Raw genomic sequence first — 20613 nt, forward strand, 5'->3', positions numbered from 1 at the left:
GGGAAATTTCACGAAGAATTTAAGCTAACCCATCAACCATCGTGGCAGTGGCGGCTCGTCAAAGGAGGCAACGGAGGCTTAGCCCCCCATAAATTTTTTTACACAATTTATTTCATCTCTGGGACATAATATTTCTATAATTATTGATGAAATGTCACTGTTTTGTTTATTTTGAATCACGAGAAACAACAAGCGCTCGTACTAACACAAAGTGTAAATTATTGGACACTTGTAACTAACGCATCTGGAACGTCCTCATATCCCTACCAAGAGAGGCAGAAACCAGACTCGACTCCGTTGTGTTATGAGTTACGACAAACTTCTCGAAACCAGCAATATAGTTTCCTATGCGTACAATAATGCTCGATAGAGAAACGTAATATTATATCGCTTCACGTCATACTACCCAGAAGTATAATGCAAGGGAGGCTAAACCAGAATTAGGATCACTTGTGTTTTTACTTATATTCTATAAGGAAGTTAATAGTCAGGGTATTTCTTGGTGTGATTTTATCAGTTTATTTTTTTTGTAATTAGTGTTGAATTTTTGTAATTCATATATTTTTATTTTTGTTGTTATTGGCTTGGTAAGGTTATTTTTACAATTTATGTACCGTTGTTTGTTTATATAAAATGGATAAGTTAAATGAAATCAAAATATCTGAAGATATAATTGACTGGCTGCTCAGGAATAATTTTAATACTTTGAGTATATACATGCATATAATAAAGCTTATATTATTAAAACCTTAGGAAGACCACAGCCAGATTTAATTATTATTAAATCCTCAGATAATCGTCAAAATCGTGCATTTAATATTAATTGGTATAATAAATGGTACTGGTTAACCGGGTCTATTAAGAGGGAAAAAGTTTTTTGCTATCATCTTATTTTCAACACAAACCTAACATACAACGTAGTTTAAAATAGGATATTCAGATCTAAAAAATGTACCTCGTTCAACTGAAAGACATTACAAATCTAAAGATCACATATTTTCGTCGTGTATATTAAAACTTTTTGCTAAACAAAATATAGTAACTGCTTTAGATACAGCTCAAAAACAGGCCATAATTACTTACAATATTCAGGTTTTGGAGAATCGGATTAATTTAAAAAGGCTTATCGATATAACAATATATTGGGCTTCGCAAGAATTAGCTTTTCGCGGACACGATGAAAGTGATGATTCCATTAATTGCGGCAATTACAAGGAACTTCTATCGTTGTGGCGTAAATATAACTCAAAATTCGAAAAATTTCGTTAATTTTAGATTTAATCCTGTTTTCATAAAGTTCTTTTAGTATCAATAATTCTAACAATATTATTATTATTAATTACAAAAGCTATTCTACATCTCAGTTATCAATGCAAGCATGCGGTAAGAGGGAGGGTCCCCGTAAGGTGAAATGTAAATAAAAATGGTCAAAAACAAATGGAGCCTTAAATTACATTTTTGGTGCATTTTTTTGCTAGTGCAAATTTGTCTAGATTTTTTATAGTTAGAGCCTCCCCTATTGTAAAACTCACGAACCGCCACTGCATCGTGGAGCGCTTGAATGTCTTCGAATATTGCAAGGCCGTGATTTACGCCATCTTAAACTTCTTGCTCTCAGAAATAGACAGAACAGTGTACGTCAAAAGTAAGAGATGACTTAGTTGCAGCTATAGGAAGAGTAATCTCAATAAAAACACTTTATTAAAGGTTACTTGAAATGGGACTAGAGCTTACCGTCCGCTTTTGGAGTTACCTTAAAATGATGCAGAGCTCGGCAAAAGTGGAATGACCAATGAAAGTGTGTCTGCTTCAGTGATGAATCTATATTTTGTTTAGGTAGCTCTGATGGGCACATAAGGGTAAGATGTTTTCGTGGTAAAAGACGAAATATATACTTGTCTGTTGAACGTCATACAGCAAGACAACCACACAGAAAGCAGATCACCTCTAACATATGAGTGGTCGTTTGCCAAAAGCTGATATGTCCATTTTTGCTACTTTTCAGGAGAGCAAATTTAAATTTCTACGACGTCCATAAAATCACAGTTTTAGAAATATCATATTTGGTTTTGAGTTTAATTTTCTTACAGCTATCCATATCAGTTTACATTATAACCTAGCTACAAATTTCATAAAAAATTTCTGTTAATTTTGCAAAATGAAAAAGATTTACGGATCTTAAGTGCACATATCAGCTTTTGGCAAACGTTTTTTAAATAAACTACTGGCAACATTGTAATAAAATTTGGTGAGTTTTAAGAGGTAGTTATTGGGCATTTTTTGACATACAACTAACAATTTTCTATTTACCATTGGCGCACATACGGGTAATGGTCTAAATTTTTTTAAAGAAAAAAAATAGTACTCCACTGAGATATTTCAAATTAAAAATTATTTTTTAATTCCTCGTTTAATTTATGATAAAAAACCTCTCTTGTCTTATTTTCATATGGTGCACCGTTTTTATATAAAAAAATAAATATCTTAACGCGTATTTTTAATTTATTTATTATCAAGAATTATCTAATACAATAATACTAAACTAGAACAATAATTGAATTTTTTAATGAAAATAATAGTACACCACTCAGATATTCCAAATTAAAAATCATTTTTGAATTACTCGTTCAATTTACGATAAAAATCTATGTTGTATTTTTTTTAAATGATGCGCCGTTTTTATACAAAAAAATAAAACATCTTAACGCTTACAAAGTATTTGAAATAAGTTTCTATGCATATGAAAACTACCTCGAATACTTTGTAAGCGTTAAGATGTATTGTATAAAAACGGCGCCATATATGAATAAATGTAAGATATATTTTTTGTCACAAATTATACGAGCAATTCAAAAATGATTTTTAATTTGACATATCTCAGTGGCATACTATTTTGTTCTTAAAAAGAAATTCAGACCATTACCCATACGCGCGCCAATGATGAATATAAAACTCTTCTGCCACCAGTGAAAGAGGTCATTTTGAACAAATGTTGTAGCTTTGTGCCTAGTTGAAATCTTATTAGTGTTATTTTCTGTTATTTTTCTAGTTTAGTATTATTGCATTAGATAGTTCTTGGTAATGTATTAATGAAATGAAACATACGCGCTAAGATGTTTATTTTTTGCATAAAAACGGTGCATCATATGAAAATAAGGCAAATGAGGTTTTTTATTATGAATTAACCATGGAATTTTTCTTTAAAAAATTCATACCATTACCCGTATGCGCGCCAATGATGAAAGCAAAATTCTTACTTGTATGTCAAAAATTGCGCAATACCTACTTCTTTAAACTTACCAAATTTCATTTTCATAGCTAAACCGGTGTTAGAGTAATAAATTGACAGCTTGAAAAAAAAAATTCAACACCCCGTATCTCGAAAACGAAGCATTTGCGGACATATGTGTATAGAGCAAACTGTACTTATTTTTTATGTAGAATTACCCCTCACAGTTTGTCATACTTATTTAGAAACACCCTGTATATTGTAATGTAAGCTTCCTAAGTAAAAAAAATATTGCCAACATAATAATATAGTTAAACATTTTTAAACCAAAACCTTTATACAAAATAAAAAAATACTGCTCATAAAGAAACAAGATAAGTTCAAGAAATATAGAAAAAAAGTCTGCCAAAATATGATAAATCCATTTCAAGTGTACATATCTGCTTTTTTGGCATTCGCAATATTTTATGACTTACAACTGACAAGGGTACATATCAGCTTTTGGCAAACGTTGATTTGGTCATGTGGAGATATCCATATTTAAACATGGAGGGTAAACTACATTTCACAGTACACTGGATATATCTACTTTGGGTAGATGAAGCATATAATCACACACTATCAACTGGCACAAAAAGTCCAAATCACAAAAAGTGGACATATCAGCTTTTGGCAAACGGCCACAGATATAGGTATTTGTGCATTACTTCAACCGGTTTTACATCGCCTACCTGCAAACCATTCCAAATGCGATCTTTCAACAGGATAACGCAAGACCTCATATTGCCCATGAAACCAGGGAGTTCATACAAGAATTTGGTATAGAGACTTTGGAACGGCCATCAAGATCAGCTGATTTGTCACCCATCGAACATGTGTGGGATATGGTAGTTTGAAACCCAAATCGATTGCCACGTCCTCCAGCAAATTTAGAAGATATGTGGCATGCCATATAGACCACTTAATTCTATCAATATTCCATAGAGTAACTGAGTGTATAGAATATCAAGGAAAATAGAATAATATCGTAGGGAGTCATGTGATGTCTGATGGTATATCCAGAAATATTTTAAACATCACTTTCATTTTAACGTAAAAATTTATTAATTGTTAATATAAAGGGTTTTCACCCACATATCATGATGGCTCAAGCATGTCAAACCGTTGTCGTCAAAATTTAACCTTACGTTTGCTTTCATTAAAATGGTTATACTTATTTCAGGTAAAAAAGCACTGATGATGGACTTTTTAGTTCGAAAACGTTCTGTGATGTAGCTCTCTAAGAGATCTTAAATAAAATATACCTTTTGTAAAAGGCTGTAGTAATTTTTGTGGTTAATGGTATATACAGGGTGTCCCCGAAAATAGTGCGTTCTTTTAAGGTACGGATATAATACACAATTTAGAACAAAAAAGTCCTATAACATTTTTTTCTAAAGTTAACCGTTTTTTTTTTATTTTCATAAATTTGAATGACATGGCAACGTAGCCTAGAAGAACTTGCTGTGACTGTGGAAATTTAACCTAATAACCCCTTGTTTATTTACTTTGAGGTGTGATTTTTGGGGTTGTTGACATCGTAGGTACCTACCTGCAAAATAATGGATATGGGTTTGGTTGATATTTACATTATTTTACCTACCAGATGCAACCGACCTACAAACCTACTTTTTTAATCTTTAGATTTTTGAGTTGCGCGTTGTTGCCAGACTTCAATTTCCATATCAAAATGTATTTTCGTTTTTTGGTCAAACGGATCAATTTAGAAAAAAATGTTATTAGACTTTTTTGCTTTACATTGTACCTTCTACCTATACCTTTAAGGAACGCACTATTTTCTGGGACACCCGTATACAGCCAGCTAAAGGAATTTATTTTTCATGCGGATTTCATACCTTTAAAGTATATTCTCAAATCAAAAATATGTTTCTGTGTTTTCGAACAACACTGATACAAGTTGGTATCATAACATCCTAATCGAAAATATGCTTTGTATATGAGCGAGGCAAGTTAAAGTTTGGAATAATGAAATCGCAGTAACATCGTGACAGGACAATGCAGTCATCCAGGTGTATCGGCCAACTTGATTTTAACTTACTTTAACGACGTAAAACAACGACATATTTTGAAGTCACCCTCGACAGATGCAAATTTAAAATATGATGCCTATTATTACATTTATAGATATAGGACTATTGTGAAATAAACAACATCATGCCAATAAATTTTGATGGGTGTTAAATATAGGACTGAAAACAAAATAATTTTAGAATTGGTACGTGATCGACAAGTAAATTCCTTGAAAAACAATCACTGTGTGGTCCCGTTCCAATAAAAGAGTTATTCCAGATTTTTGCATTAAAGGATATTTGGCATAAGTCGTTAAAATAAGTTATAGGTTGTGAAAATTGCATATTGGATTGGAACTTGCTCCAATTTCCATCGGATCACATTAAAATCTTTATTGACATGTTTGAGTTCAGTTTTTCAAAACTTTAATTAAATTTTATAAATAACTGTACTATAGAATATACGTTACCCTTTGGTTGCGATTATAAATATCCTTCTATCACACGGCTAAAACTATAAATAGCCATAAATAATAATACAGTCCACCAAATTTCATTAAAATCGATTTAATAGATTTCGCACAATAATTTTGCAATCTAATTTTTTTAATTGAAATTCTTTAAAATCTCGCTTAACAAAAACTAGATTATATATAAATTTGCCAATTTTTTACATATAAAAGAGTACTTCACCTATCTAACGCACCTTATAGAATTTAATTCGGATTATTTGGGCGGTCTCAGGACCGTATAGGTGAGTCTCTCGTTCGACATTCTTCACACGTGCCCGAACCATCTAAGTTGTCACTCTACTATTTGTTCATTGATTGGTTCTAGTTTTAGGTTTTGTCTAATTGTTTCGTTTGGTATTTTGTCTGTATCCTGTTTGCTATTTTCCTCAGGAACTTCATTTCCATAGCATTGACTCTGGATTTTTGTCTCCCCGTCAATGTTCATGTCTGGCTGCTATACATGATTGTTGGTCTAATTACTGATCTAACGACTGCCGTTTTTACTTTCTCCGGTATCCCTTTTTCCCCAAAAATGTTGTTTTCATAGTGTTAAGTAAGCTTCTTGTTTGTCCCATTGTCTAGTTTATTTCCATGTCTTGTATACCATTTGATTAAATTATTACTCCTAGGTATTTAAAATATTCCACGTGCTCTAGTTGTTTCCCGTCTAGTTCTATTGCGTGTGTCTTCCTCGTATTTGAAATTATCATTATTTTTGTTTTCTCTGTATTAATTTTCATATTTATGTTTGATAGTTTTTCTTCTAGGATTTCAATATTGTTCTGTAAATCTTCTCTGTCTTCTGCTATCAATACCATGTCGTCTGCAAATAGTAGCTCCGATAGTTGAGTCTGTTTCATTTGCCAGTATCCTAATGTTAGTTTTGTCATTCTTCCCTTGGCTTTCTTTATTACTTCATCCAGTACCACTGAGAATAGCAATGGACTCAACACGCATCTCTGTTTGACGCCTTGACTTGTAGTAAATTCTCTGGATTCCTCGTTATTGGTTCTTACTGTGTTTGTATTATTTTTGTACATATCCTTTATTACTTCCAATATGTGCCTGCCGACTCCCTTTTGTTTTAGTGTCTTCCATACGTCTTTTCTTCGAAATTTGTCAAACGCCTTTTCCAGGTCGATGAAGCATATATGTATGCATATATCTCTATTCTTATTGATTACCTTCTCACTTACTTATTATGAATTTTAGGTCTTACGTGCTTCTGTCATTGTCTCTATTATTCTTGCGAATACCTTCCCAGGAATACTTGATATGGTGATACCTCGGTAATTATTACAGTTTCTCAAAACATGTAACTAGTCCAGAGCAGATCTGTTTTGAGATGGACGTTAAGAGGTGACTCTAATTTTTTCGCAGAAATTGCTTGGAATTAACCCATATAATAATAATTGAGTTATCCTCCCACTCAAAAAGGTCCAGAACATTGTTTAAATAATCAAAATGTCAAAAAAATGAAGGAAAAATTCGATTTTTTCTTCGTTTTTTGATTATAACTTTAAAAGTATTCACTTCCGAGAAAAGTTGCACTAAAATAAAAGTTGCGTAATTAAATTTTCTACAATATAAGATTGGTTAAAAATTTTTAGAATTGTTACCCTTGTTGCAAAATAGCAATAATTTCAAAAAAAAAACATAAAAAAAACAAGTATTCGCATTTTACGTTTTTTTACCATTTTTGCTATACTTAGGACCTTCTTGTCACCGAGAAAATTTTTATAATTTGATAAAACAATACTGTAAATTTAGTTAGGATCGGTTCAATAGATTTTGCAAAATAAATTTTGTAATCCAGCTTTCGCAAAAAAAAATTCATTTTTTCAAAATGTTGCAGGAATGAAAATAAAGCAGATAGCAAGTTAATTTTTTTTTACAAATAGAAGAATACTGTACTTTTCATTTGCAATTTGCAAAATTAAAATCGGTTAACTACCACGGCGTCAGGATTTTTTTTAAACATTAATTTTTGGTGTTACGCGCAGGACAGCGATGTTCGATTTACACAAAGTTTGTTTCCACCAAAATTTCTTCCAATCTTTATCTAATATATTATTTTCTTACTCTATATTTTGTTGCAGTGACGGTTTAAGGCATCATGGGGCCCTAGGCGGCCATAAGAAGTAGGCCCCTTTATAGCGACCATTTACTTAAAACAAATTTACAGATATTTATGTTGTTTTGTGAAGTGGTTACTCCCAAAATAAATTACGACAATGTAAAAAAGATCATTTATCTTTTTTTTTACATTTCGCGACAACTTCTCATTAATAGTCCATAGCTAATATGCCAAAGAAAAAAAGGGATATTGTGTCGATATGTGATTTTCCCCTGGGTATGAGTGCCACCCCACGGGGGTGAAAAAACATACATTCAAAATAAGTGCGGAAATTGATAGAAAAAGAATTAATTCTAAGTAACTTTTGTTCTATCGAGTTTTTTCACTAAATCAATACTTTTCGAGTTATTTGCGAGTGAATATGTTTATTTTTCAACAAAAAAAAAACCCGTTTTTAGACGGTTTTTCGCAAATAACTCCAAAATTAAGTATTTTATCGAAAAAATATTCTTAAAAAAATATAGCGTATACAAAATTTAAAAAAATGGTGTATGTATGAAGTATGTAGACCTAGTATAAGCAGAACTGGAGCTAATGAAAAGTAGATTCTTATTCGACAAATTCCAAATGAAATATTTCAACGTAAATAACCAAAAAATGAAGCACTTTTCGGTGAAAAATCATCACAACTTGTTTAAAGTGTTAAAAAAGTTTTATTTTTGTTTTTTTTAACAAGTTTCAAGTATCAAAATTAAGCAAGTAAAGCTTAAAATAATGTTGATTCCTTTTTTTGGCAAAAAAATCTTGAAAATTTATGAAAATCTTGAAAAAACTTGTAAGTATATTATTTATATGATCCGTAAGTTTCACCGGTTCACAGTGCAAGTTTCAAAACATTGGGATTTAAAGTAAAACAAATTTTTTGTAATTAAAAAAAAAAGTCTTTTTTTTCAAAATAACTTAAAAATTATTAGTAGTACCAAAAATCTTAATGAGTAAAAAAATGTAGGTTTTGCTTTTCTGAATATTTCAGATTTTTGCTTTTTTGGAAGATAAAAATTGGTTAAGGTATGACTGTTCAAAGTTTGCATACCATTAGTAGAGAATTTTTCATTTATTAAAAATTAATAAATGAAAATAGTTTCTATCCTTGTGGGATAGGTACTCACCGGAGGGACCGCAGACGTTCGGATACAATTAGCGTCTCTTTGCAAAAACAATGACGACTTTGCTAATTAACAAGACATTTACTCAACACACAATGGCCATTAGTTGTTGTCGAGGCATTAAGCCAAATAAAAAAATTGCATACACTCGTGATTAGTGACTAGTTCAAGCCTTTTCTACTACAGCCCTTTTATAAATAAGCACTTTATACCGATAAAACTCACAGAGCATATCTATAAACAATACATAAATAAAGTAGCTTGTGAAGCGGTAACGATTAATTTCATTTGGGATGCTAATTAGGGGGTTTTTTCAGTTTTTTTTACCCAAAAAATGGGATCAACTTTATTCTGAGCGTATCTTGCTTACTCTTTATGCTAGAAATTTTTTTAAAAAACAAGAATAATGCTTTTTTTAAACAGTTAAATAAGTTATGATGAGTTTTCCATGAAAAGTGCTTCATTTTTTGATTATTTCACGTTGAAATATTCGATTTGGAATTTGACGAATAAGAACCTACTTTTCATTAGCTACAACTCTGCTTCTACTGAGTCTACAGACAGCACACATACACCATTTTTTCAATTTTTTAAAAGCCATATTTTTGCTAAGAATATTTTCGATAAAATACTTACTTTTTGAGTTATTTGCGAAAAACCGTCTAAAAACGTGTTATTTTTTGTGGAAAAATGAAGATATTCACTTGCAAATAACTCGAAATGTATTGACTTGATGAAAAAACTCTATTGAACAGAAGTTGCTTAGAATTAGTCAGTTTGTCCACTTCCGGACGTATTTTGACGGTATATTTTTTCACCTTCGAGAAGGGGTAGACTCAACTGTAGAGCAAAAACACACATTGGCACTATATCACTTTTTTCTTTGACATGTTAGCTATGCTTATACCAAATTTCATGTCAATCCAAGCTCTTGTTTCAAATCCAAAGGTTCTTTAAAATCCGGAGGTTTTGCAATATTTTACTGTGAGTGAATGGACTATAAGGCCCATCGGTGGGTAGAAATTGAAAAAAAAGTACCATACTAAAATAATTACCAGCTTCTAAGCAAAATTTGCATGCAAAATTAATTACCAAATTGAGGGAATGATTAGAACATGGAATATAAAAATGCCTTTGAAGATAACTGCTTAATTTATCTTGAAGTTGGTTGTATTTTCCTGATATTTGACAGAAGACAAAGCAAAAAACTGAGTTTGATTGGAAATCATAAATTAACCATTCTCTTTTTTTTGTCTCAGTTAGCCCTATTTGTTTGTTTTAACATTTTATGTTTTTTAAATTACTGCTTAAATAATTCAATATTAATTAATGCATTTGTGTGGGATGCGGGCCCCATCAAGTGCCCGGGCCCTAGGCGGCCGCCTAGTCCGCCTAATGGTTAATCCGGCACTGTTTTGTTGTATGTTCGTATTTGAATTCCACAAAAATCAAACTGATTTGATTATTGTTTATGAAAAATTGTTTAAACAATTTCATACGTTTAAAAATAATACTCTTTTATTTTCTAAGTTAAAATATATGAACAAAGAAAGTTTTTGCTAAAAAAAGTGTTATTTCAAAGGACAGAGTATGTGTTTTTATTTTGCAATAAACAAGTTTATTTATTTAATTCGAAATGTACTAAAAATTAAAATTTATCAATCATTATCAAAGGTCATTGGAGTGCCCAATCAGAGCGAACGTATCCGCTGTCCTGCGCGGAGCACCAAAAATTAATGTTTATTTAAAAAAATTCCTGACGCCATGGTTGTTAACCGATTTTAATTTTGCAAATGGCAAATGAACGGTACAGTATTCTTTTATATGTAAAAAAATCAACTTGCTGTCTGCTTTATTTTCAGTGCTGCAACATTTTGAAAAAATGAATTTTTTTGCGAAAGCTGGATTGCAAAATTTATTTTGCAAAATCTATTAAACCGATCTTAATGAAATTTACAGTATTGTTTTATCATATCATAAACTTTTCTTGGTGAAAGATGAAGGTCCTAAGTGTAGCATAAATGGTTGAAAAACGTAAAATGCAAATACTTGTTTTTTTTATGGTTTTTTTCGATATTATTGCTATTTTGCAACAAGGGTGACAATTTTTAAAATTTTCAGTTAATCGTATATTGTAGGAAATTTAATTACGCAAATTTTATGTTGGTACAACTTTTCTCGAAAATGAATACTTTTAAAGTTATTCTCAAAAAACCAAGAAAAAAATCGAATTTTTCGTTCATTTTTTGACATCTTGATTATTTAAACAATGTTCCGGACCTTTTTAGTGGGAGGATAACTCAAATATTATTATATGAGTTATTTTCAAGCAATTTTACGCAAAAAAATATGAGTCACCTCTCAACATCCAAATACTAATATTTTTACAGATGAGCCCTGGTCTAAACCAGGTTCAATATCTGTCAACATATTCGACCAACAATATGGAAGAGTATATTAAAAACGATAAAACAAATTTACTTAGACATACCTGTATAAGTTGAAGTAGTAAAAGAGTTTAAATATCTGGGGGCGGTAATCACAGATGACAACCATATAGAAAAAGAGGACTCAGCTAAAATAGCTGCAGTGAATAGAGTATACTCACTATCATCATTATTAAGATCTAAGCTGCTAAAAAAACAATCTAAGTTAAGACTGTACATATCAATTATTCGCTCAATTGTTACATATGGACGTAAAACATGGTCTCTACATCAACGGGAAATAAATAAGCTGATGGTGTTTAAAAGAAAGGTTCTCCAAATGATATTTGGCCCTCAAAGAGATGAATTGGCAAGAAAGTGGAGAAGTGGGTGCATGTTTTTGTAAATTCTTTTTAATTCTTGTGTTTTGTCCATTTTGCCGTACCTTTTGATTAGCGTTTGAAGCTCTAATAGAAAATCTTTAAACCGTTCGTTCGTTTGTTTTCTGCGTTCTCGTTCTGATTTGGTCTTCCAAATCGTCTAACCAGTTTGCTGATTTAAAAGCAAGGTCGAAATCCTCCGTAAAATTGTTCCAGTTTGTCCAGAAGTCGACGTTGTTTCGGAACCGTAGTATCGCTTTTCCCCTAAATACTTCTGGTAGCGCTTTCAATAATGCCTCGTCTCCAATCCGGAAACAGGTTTTTAGTTCCTGTAGCCTTTCCAAAAATTCTGTGGGGTTTTTGAATCCATCAAAATGTAAGCCTCATTTTCTAACTGTGTCCATTATTTGACTATGTTCATTTTCCGTTTGTGTATCGTACGTTTGCGGATCCTCAGTTCCGATATTGTTAACTGTATCGGTCTTTTTTGAGCGTAAAAGACATCTTGATCGAAGATCGTGTAATTTACCTGTCGTATCTAAGTTAAATTCTGCCATAACATTCATAGGCGTAACCAGGGGGGGGTTTTGGGGGTTGTAACCCCCCCCCATTGGGATGTACTTTGAGCTCTATACGCTTAACACCATAGCCCTCAGAGACCTTCCAGTAGTTGTAACCCCCCCCTTTCAGGTAGTTGTAACCCCCCCCCTTAGGATCATCCTGGTTACGCCTATGATAACATTACGTAAATCCTCTTTCCCATATTTATAATATATTTGTTCAATCCGTTTTAATGTCTTAAACCGTTTTAAAATAAATGATCGGGCGCCAATGTAACGTGATCGTTGCGTTTGTTGCTCCAGGTAACAAAAAAATCAGCCGAAGACAGAAGGTTCGCTTTTTAAGACATTTATTTTAGAATCAAAACATTACAAATGATAAGATAATTAGCCTTAATTACTACTCGTTCATTTCGTTAATAAAATATATTTATAACCTACGTATCGAACATTAGGTTCAGGTCGATGTGCGATATCTGGTACATGAATGAATACTATCGCGTGGATTAGGAATTACATTTATTAATAAGAAACGGACATATAAGGAGAGGAAATCTCGCTCAGCTCGCCAGCGGAAAAGACATGTAGGGAAATACGATCAACGCTCGTAAAAGGATAGGTAAAAGGAAAACCGTCGGATTCGTTCAGCACACCAAAACGACGGCGTAAAATGGTTGGGTTAACTCACCTCCTATACCTCTTCTTCTTCTCTTCTTCTTCTTTTTGTATAGACATGACTCTGTCTGTTTTTTCAATGTGCCTCTAGTAAGTTGTCATTCCATCGTTTTCGTGGTCTTCCCACTGATCGTCTTCCTATTAGGGAACCGTCTCTCGCTGTCCTGACTACCCTATTTGTTGTCATTCGGCTTATGTGGTCATTCCATCCTATTCTTCTGTTTCTTACCCAGTTATTAATGTTATCCACCTTGCATCTCCGTCGTATATCTGTACTTCTAGCTCTGTCCCATAGAGTCTTACTATCGATTTTTCGAAGCGTTTTCATCTCCGCTGTTTCTAGCAATCTTTTTGTCCTCTCTGTGTCGGGTCGTGTTTCTGCCGCGTATGTCATTATTGGTCTGATGACTGATTTGTAAATTCTGCCTTTCATTTCTTTTCCAATATTTTTATTTCTCCATATTGTATCATTCAGGCAACCTGCGGCTCTGTTTGCTCTATTCACTTGATCTTCCACTTCTGTTTCGAGCCTTCCGTAGCTAGATAGTGTGATGCCTAGGTATTTAAACTCCATCACTTGTTCTATTATCTGACCTTCTAGCTCCAATTTACATCTTATTGGATCTGCTGTTATAACCATGCATTTTGTCTTTTTGGAGGAAATTAACATGTTAAATTTTCTGGCGATTATGTTGAATTGGTGCAACATACGTTGTAAATCGGGCAGATTGCAATTGCGCGCAGCGGTCAGGGTTCTCAACAGGGTGTCTAAGTTTTATTTACTTCTTATTCGTTTTGAACGGAAATTTTGCTAATTTTAAAAAATTAATTAATTAAAAAATTAATATATTATATATATTATATATTATACAGTACAATTTTCAAAGGAGGAAGACCTAACCCTTCGGTCCAAACCTAACTTTCGGGTATTAGAGTGTAGAGTACCCCAGGAGGTATTTGACCGCTGCGCGCAATCACAATATACCGTGTAAATCATCTTCACTTTGAGAGATTAGTATTGCATCGTCCGCATAGCAGATTATTTTAAGTTGTTTTTCTCCCATTTGGTATCCTTTTTAGTTCTTACTTATTTTATTGTTTCGTCCATGATCAGGTTGAACAATAAAGGACTCAAGGAATGAAGGAATCCCCCCGTCTTATTCCATTGCCGGCTTCAATTGGGTCAGTTAGTTCATCTTCCACTTTTACTTTTATTGTGTTGTTCTGGTAGATGTTTTCTATCGTTTTAATTATTCCCAGAGGTACCTGTCTCGAGTATAATAAGTGGATAACGTCCTTTAATGTGACCCTGTCAAATGCTTTCTTAAGGTCCACGAAACATAAATATGCCGGTTTGTTGTATTCCAACGATTTCTCTTGAACTTGCCTCATTATAAAAATAGCGTCAGTGCATGACCTTCCCGACCTAAAACCTTGTTGTTCTTCTGCTAATGTTATAATTTCATTCCATTTGTTTGTTATTACTTTTGTTGTTAATTTTAATGTTGTGTTTAATAAGTTAATCCCACTGTAATTCTCCGGGTCTGATTTGTCTCCTTTTTTGAAGAAAGATATTAGGATGCTTGATCTCCATTCTTGTGGTATTCTGTTTTGTTCTATTATTTTTTGTATTAGTTTTAATAGTTGGTAAGTTAGATCTTGTCCTCCGTACTTTAGGAGTTCGTTCGATATTCTGTCCTCTCCTGAAGATTTTCTATTTTTTAATTTTCTTAATGCTTCCTTTACCTCTCCCTCCTCGATGTTTATTTCTTCGTTTGTCGTAACTTCAGGTGTTGGTGGTTCATTATCGTCGCCTTTAGCAAGTAGAGATCGGAAGTAGTCTGCCCATGTTTCCTTCTGAATGTGTTTCGCTTTTATTAATTCGTTCATCTCCTTTCTTTGCCCTCTGATCATTCTCCATACTTCTTTTTGTGTTCCGTAGAAGTCGTGTTCCATCTGTTTTGAGAAACTCTGCCAGAGCTTCCTTTTTATTTGCCTCACCAAAGTATTCGTTTCGTTTCTGATTCGTTTGTAGTGGTTATATGCCTGTTGTATTTGTGTTGTTCTGTATTGTAAAAAGGCTTTCTTCTTTTCTTCGGATTTTATCTTAACTTCCTCTCTAAACCACGGGGTTTTCTTCTTTAATATGTGAGTATTCGTTACTTTTTTCTCTCCAAGTGATTCTGTTGCAGCGTCGATTATGTTATCTTTGAGTTTTTGCCAGCTTTCATCGATGTTATCGTTTTCTGATATTCCACTCTCAGCAATCTTCTTTGATATTCTTTTCCTGTATAAGTATTCCGTGGATTCCGTATGTAGTCCTTCGACTTTGATTTTTATTTGTGTTGGTGCTGCCCTCTTAGGTGTGAAATATTTCATAATGATTCCTATTTTACATAATACTAGGATATGGTCGCTACCTACATCTGCTGAGTTGAGGCATCTTACGTCGATTATTTTTGATGGATATATATCTCTGTTGGTTACCTCCTATACCACCTATACCTCCTATACCTCGTTGTTGTTTATTATTTTTCGATCAACGCTCCAAGAATAATCAACTAAGCTTTTCGCTCCGACTTTTATATCGTCCGAGACGGTACAAAAACACGTTTTACTTAATTCATTGGCGTACTCTAGACCAGTGGTTCCCAAAGTGGTCCAGGTGGACCCCCAGGGGTCCACGAGGGACTCAACAGGGGTCTACGTTGGCGTGAAATAAAAATGGGGGTGCACAAGTTGTAATTGGGGGTCCACAAACACTTTATAGTGATTTGGTATTTATTTAAACAAATTTCCATTTTTTATCGTAAAATATCAATGGGAAAAAATAATGTTTTAATAGTAGGGACTTAAAAATAGCATTAAAATATATTACAACAAGTTATTTTGATTAAAAAGTTTATTTTTAGATTATATAACAAGTTTTTGATGAAATTTAGGTGTAGAAAACTTTAAAATGTCGTTTTTTACATTCTCCTCTATTCCCAAAATACATGTCTTTCGATTTGACTGAAAATTTTCCCACATATAACCAAAACACAGGACTTTAAATGTTAAAAGAATTTGTATAGTTTTACAATACAACAGAAATACGTGGAATAATTAAAGTGTCAAAAATATAGGCGGCTGCTGTAATTAGGTACAATTAACTCTGAAAATATCGGACCTATGAAAATAATGGTTAAAAAAATTGTAGTAATTATTGTAAAGACGATTTATTTGGAACAATTTCAATTTCTACCATTTTTGTCGAAAAGTTGAAAATGGAGGAGATATTGAACAAGAACCGCTGCTCTCAAACCAATCAGGTCTTATGATCGCGCCTTTACCGCATACGTACTACCTGAAATATTGATTTTAGCAAAAAATGAAAAAAATCAAAATTGTATAAAAATTAAATTCTTTCCACTTTTGTATAAGTATATTTTTGTTCTAAAACTAATAATAAACGAGATAATTCAATAATTCTGCTCTAATTAACTGTCTAATTAAAATGTAAGTAACTGTATTTTCGTCCCATAACTCGGAAAATATCGACGTAACAAAAAATTTATAATAAAAGAAATTATTGAAACCATATTTTTAACAATTTCAGTCAAAACGGAATAGAATCTTGCTGGGGTAGCTCGACATGCAAGATCAAATGCTAACCCGACTGGACTATATAATTTTGACTCAGATATTACTGCATGTAACTTTTCTTATATTGTAAAACTACACTAATTCTTTTAACCACTCAAAGTCCTGTGTTTTGGCTATCTGTGGGCAAATTATTAGCCAAATAGAAGAACACGTATTTTGGGAATGGGGGTAAATGTAAAAACAGTATTTTAATGTTTTCTACACTAAAATTTGATCAAAAACATCTTAAATCAAAAAACTTATTATAATGCCTAATAATCACATTTTTGAGTCCCTTCTATTAAAATATTATTTGTTCCATTGATACTTTAAGATAAAAAATGCAAATTTGTTTAAATAAATTCCAAATCACTCCGCCACTGCCACGATGAGTAGAATTCTATTTTGCTGCAAATTGCTTGCATATGCAATTCTACTGATTGTGATTCCACAATCCTTTGCTTACAATGTGTAAGTCCTGTGCTTGTTACGTACAGCATGTCTTGATGAAGATATTCAGACATACGTTCTTCTTCTTCTTCTTCTTCGTTTTTTTGGCTTGCATACAAGTGCATCTGCCAGCACATTTCTTGTAGGTTATGCGAGTCTTGCTCGAAGCAATGCACAACCTACGTTTTTATCCTTACAAATAATAATATATATAACTTTTCTTCAAATATCCATTATTCCATTTAACTAAGAACAAACACATTAGCAACCATGCTCGAAAATAATTCTTCCTTAATAAAGATAAATTGCCATAATTTTACTACAATAACTATAACAGACAACACTAAGCTACTTCACTTTATAACTAAAAATTAACTTTTCTTTGGGGATTATTTAGATAACTTCAAATAAATTTTTCATTCTACATAAAACATCCTTCGGTGGCCATTGCCGCCAAAGGTCCCCCAGACATACGTTCAACATTTAAATGCGCTGCATGATGACTTCAAAAACAGATTTGAAGATATTTTGATGATGGAAATACCACCACGGGTCATAAATCCATTTGATGAAACGGATGTGGTATTACAAGAGGAACTACTAGAGCTCAGCACCAATGAAGATCTGAAGGTGCAATTTAAAAAAGGCTATCAAACATTTTGGCTGAAGGCAGAAATACCTGAAAAATATCCTGGGCTTTGGGAAATTGCGAGAAAACTTTTCATATCGTTTCCCTCGTCATACCTTGTCGAAAAAGGTTTAGTGTAGTTACAAACCTATTGGCAAAAAAAAGGAAGACCAACAAAAGGAATCCTAACAAAACTAAAGCCAAATATTGATAATTTGCTGTCAATCCATCAAGTACATCCCTCCCATTAAAATTATTGGGATTTTTTTATTGTTGATTTGCATGTTTAAAGTTACGTAACGTTATTAGTGTTTTATTTTAATTCTTTTAAGTCTGTTATCATTATCATTTTAATAAATAGATCGTAAGAAAATATACCTACTATTTTTTCTTTATTTTTATCACTCCGAATTTAGCACTATTTTCGAAGACGGAGAACAGGAGTTAGCAATGTAATTTCCCGAATTGCCACCCTAAAATGGAACTGGGTCGGACACGTCGCCCGAATCAGTGATGCGAGGTGGACGAAGAGATTACTTGAGTGGAGGCCGAGATTAGAAAAAAAAAGTAGAGGAAGACCACCTACTCATTGGACTGACGATCTCAAGAAAATGTCAAGAAATTGGATGCAAAGTGCTCAAAATAGAGCACAATTGACAAAAATGAGGGAGGCCTATGTCCAGCAGTGGATGCAAAGAGCTGGGTGATGATGAATGATAATGATTTTTGTGTTGGAGCTCACCCGCGAAGCCAATTTCCATCGTTATATCTTCACATTTGGGACGAGTTTTGGGAATATGGTAAAAATGTAGCAGCAGGGGGTCCACCGAAACCAGTAAATTTTTAAAGGGGTCTACGAGAAAAAATAGTTTGGGAACCTCTGCTCTAGACGATAAAATTATATTATCGTCACAGCTCTGCAATGCTGAATTGCAGAACCTGACTGTATAGTACTGAAAAACGTAGTGACAGAGTCAGATATATAAAATCTAACCAGATAAGATAGGCAGGTCATGTGGTAAGGTCAGAGGAAATCAGAGTGTTAAACACAGCGTTTTTGAGAGACCAGACGATAGAAGATCAGTAGGTCGTCCCAGAAAAAGAATGGAAGAATGATGTTGAAGCCGATTTATCTAGGATTGGGCTACAACAATGAGAAATGGAAGCGCAAGATTGTAGAAGATGGAGGCACATAGTGAATGCTAAAACTCACCCCGAGTAGTATAGCCAGTTAAGAAGAAGATACCTGTATAAACAAATTATTATTTGTTCAAAACTAGAGCTTCCCGATATTCGATAAAAATATCGATATTGTATTGATATCGTATCGAAAATCAATATGATGCCGATACAACACATACCTTAGCAATATTAATGTCGATACGATACTCATTATTTGAAATCAATACAATACTCTTGTATTGTCGATACGCTTGCCTCGATATGATTGAGAATATCGATATCGAGAAGAAAATAATAAAACGCCACTTACGTAGAGCTTCACGATACGATACAATATCGATACTTTTTAAGTATTGAGTATTGTATTGGTTATGCCAATGAAGTATCGTATCGAATATCGATATCGGCAATACTTTCTTATAAAAATATCGTATTGATATTGATTTCGATACGATATCGATACAATACTCGATAAAATATCAACATAAAAATTAATATTAAGTATAATAATCCTTGATCATTATATTTATATACTAATCAAGTTTATTGCATTGTATACATCTGAGCTGTGTAGGCTCTTTATGCCCACTTTTGTATGCTTGGCAAATGGGCAATATTCTAAAAATATTACGAATATTTCTTATAACTTATAGATTCTTATAAAAATTGAATATGGCTGAATGCTTCTTTGAAAGTCGACTAATACTTACTAATTCTGTATTGTTTAAAAACGACTTTTGAAAAGATAGGGAAATCCCTGGAGATTCGGAATAAATCGCAATTCACTATTTGTTGAAAATTATTTTTGCGTTATAACTCACTTCCATAATATTGCCACAAATGCCACATGATACATTGTAATCATAACAGCCATTTACTCACTCGCAATAGTTTCATGTTCAGGCACTCAAGTGTAAAATATTATAACGGGTTACAGATCACTTATACTTTTATGTAAATAATTATGATCTAAATACCTATTCCACAAAATATAATCAAACAACTGTAGCGTTTATTTTTTTTTTTTTTCGATATCGATATTTTCAATAATATCGAGGCAAGTTTATCGACAATACAAGAGTATTGTATTGATTTCAGATAATGAGTATCGTATCGACATTAATACTGCCAAGGTATGTATTGTATCGGTATCGTATTGGTTTTCTATACGATATCAATACAATATCGATATTTTTATCGAATATCGTGAAGCTCTACACTTAAGTACTGCATAAGACCTATTATACAGTTAAAATATTATAAGATTTATAAGACGCACAATCGCGTATGCTCTCCATTAGTGCGAGAGGGAAGGACTATGAACCCAATAAGTCAATCAATTTCGATATTTTATTTTTCAAATCATCAGATATTATTAATGTTTTTGAAAAGGAAATTGAAAACTACTTGCAATCTCTTGAAGACCTGAACCAGACACAAATATTTTATTATGGTGAAAATCATATAGTGTTTTCCCAGTTTTATCTCGGTTGGCTAGGGATATTTTGTGTGTTCAAGCGCTGGTAATCAGCGCTGGTACTAACGAGTAAAAGATGCTTTTTAAAAGATAAAAGTATCAAAGAACTTATTTGTGTGAACAGATGAATGAAGAGCTCTTTAAAGGATAATTTTTTT

General features: G+C 32.8%; 1 protein-coding gene across 2 annotated transcripts in view; it reads right to left on the bottom strand.

Moving 5' to 3' along the window:
• The window catches only part of LOC114342588 (uncharacterized), a 142422-nt gene that overhangs the window by 82846 nt on the left and 38963 nt on the right, over positions 1 to 20613 (bottom strand). The gene's annotated exons all lie outside the window — the stretch shown is intronic.

Source organism: Diabrotica virgifera, chromosome 10 (genome assembly GCF_917563875.1).
Source record: "Diabrotica virgifera virgifera chromosome 10, PGI_DIABVI_V3a".
Taxonomy (NCBI): Eukaryota; Metazoa; Arthropoda; class Insecta; order Coleoptera; family Chrysomelidae; genus Diabrotica; species Diabrotica virgifera.